At 33.6% G+C, this 2,500-nt stretch overlaps 1 pseudogene; it reads left to right on the top strand.

Annotated features, from left to right (window-relative positions):
- LOC137630067 (uncharacterized) overlaps positions 1–2,500 on the top strand; it is a 15,684-nt pseudogene that overhangs the window by 657 nt on the left and 12,527 nt on the right.

Here is a 2,500-nt window from a genome sequence, read left to right as displayed (position 1 = left end):
AGCTCCTCCACCGACCTGGAATTTTCTTTTTGTCAGTGTAACCTGGCCAAAGTGATGAGCGGTGCACAAGTCTCCATCACGTGTAATTTCAACAACCAAGAGGTAAATGAATTCAGTTTATATAAGGTCTTTTCAACAATTATTCGCATCAGTTAATGTAGAAGGTTGGCCAATTCCTTTTAAAAAGTATACACACACTCTCTCTCTCTCTCTCTCTCTCTCTCTCTCTCTCTCTCTCTCTCTCTCTCTCTCTCTCTCTACTCCTTATTTTAAACAATTTAGGAGCTGTCTTTAAAAGCCAATCTCTCTCTCTCTCTCTCTCTCTCTCTCTCTCTCTCTCTCTCTCTCTCTCTCTCTCTCTCTCTCTCTTTACTCCTTATTTTAAACAATTTAGGAGCTGTCTTTAAAAGCCAATCTCTCTCTCTCTCTCTCTCTCTCTCTCTCTCTCTCTCTCTCTCTCTCTCTCTCTCTCTCTCTCTCTCTCTCTCTCTCTCTCTCTCTCTTTACTCCTTATTTTAAACAATTTAACAATTTAGGAGCTGTCTTTAAAAGCCAATCTCTCTCTCTCTCTCTCTCTCTCTCTCTCTCTCTCTCTCTCTCTCTCTCTCTACTCCTTATTTTAAACAATTTAGGAGCTGTCTTTAAAAGCCAAATATTGATATGTAGATAGAGTATTTATTTCCACATTAAGACAAAATACTTTTCAGGTAATTCAAGTAGATTCATATCACTTTCATCTTTTCTTCTATGGTTTTTTTTTTTTTTTTTTTTTTTTTTTTTTTTTTTTTTTTTTTTTTTTTTTTTTTGTAACTAGACAGTCTTAAACGTACAGTAGACCAAAAAACTTTATATATTAACGATCTCGTAATACTGACAAAATCCTTCAATGGTGTAATGGAAACTTTACGAAGTATTACTATAAGTAAACTTGTTGAGATCAAAACTTGAAAATTATCAGATTACGATGGAACTTTTTCTTTAAAAACTTTAAAAATTTATTTTATTCTTATATGGTTAACTGAAATTGGAATTACCTTCTATGGGATATAAAATATATTCAGAATATTTTCGCTTGTATTCTATGATGTAAGTGAACGGCAATTACATGTATACATAAACAACAACTCTATGTATAAACAATCTCGTAATACTGACAAAATCCTTCAAAGTTGTAATCGAAACTGTACGAAGTATTACTACAAGTAAACTTTTAAAGATCAAAATGAAAATTTTTATCCAATTTCGATGGAACTTTTTCTTTAAAAACTTTTGGAGATTAGATTTATTTTATTGTTATATGGTTAGCTAAAATTAGAATTACCTGCTGTAGGATAATAAAGTATATTTGGAATATTTTCGCTTGCATTCTTTGATGTAAATAAACGCGATTTATCTTCTTTGCATCTTTTCCCACTTGGGTGGTGCCATAGCCTCTGTACCATGGGTTAGAGTTCTCTTGCTTGAGGGTACACTCGGGCACACTATTCAATCTAATTTCTCTTCCTCTTGTTTTGTTAAAGTTTTTATAGTATACATATGAGATATTTATTTTATTATTATTCTTTAAATATTTATTTTTTCCTTGTTTCCTTTCCTCACTGGGCTATTTTCCCTGTTGGAGCCCCTGGGCTTATAGCATTCTGCTTTTCCAACTAGGTTTGTAGCTTAGCAATTAATAATAATAATAATAATTATGTGTGGTCGATGTTAATGTTCATTTCCGCCAATTATATGTATATATAAACATAGCCCTTTTTCAGGACGTTGAGCTAACGGAAAACCTCTATCCCTTTACAACGGGGAATTTAGTCCAAGCACGAGTGCTTGTGAAAAACGCCACCAGCGTTCGAGTAACCGAAGGATTTCTTGGAAGCCTTCAGTCTGTGCCGTCTGCTGTCCTGGACGTTTGGTCAGGGGGCCAACTCACCTTTGATTCAAGCCCAGCTGTAAGAACGAATTTTCTCGCTGTCTTCAAAACTTTCCTAGGTATGTCCAATCAATTTTATTTTACATGAATGCGTCTTTTAGTCTACTTTTTTTATGGGAAATATTTTTTTCTTATTTCTTCCAACTCACCTTTGATTCAAGCCCAGCTGTACGAACGAATTTTCTCGCTGTCTTCAAAACTTTCCTAGGTATGTCCAATCAATCTTATATTACATGAATGCGTCTTTTAGTCTACTTTTTTTATGGGAAATATTTTTTTTTATTTCTTCCAACTCACCTTTGATTCAAGCCCGGCTGTACGAACGAATGTTCTCGCTGTCTTCAAAACTTTCCTAGGTATGTCCAATCAATCTTATTTTACATGAATGCGTCTTTTAGTCTACTTTTTTTATGGGAAATATTTTTTTTTTATTTCTTCCTACAGCTAGAAATTCCAATGCAATATGAACCAAATAATTACCAGCTTGAAAATATTGGGATATTAAGTTTTATGAAAATTAAAAGAAAGTAGTAAAGGAGACTACTACTACTACTGCTTCTACTATTAATACTG

Source organism: Palaemon carinicauda, chromosome 38 (genome assembly GCF_036898095.1).
Source record: "Palaemon carinicauda isolate YSFRI2023 chromosome 38, ASM3689809v2, whole genome shotgun sequence".
Taxonomy (NCBI): Eukaryota; Metazoa; Arthropoda; class Malacostraca; order Decapoda; family Palaemonidae; genus Palaemon; species Palaemon carinicauda.
The sequence above is the reverse complement of the archived record's forward strand: the minus strand, read 5'-3'. Positions and strand labels throughout refer to the sequence as shown.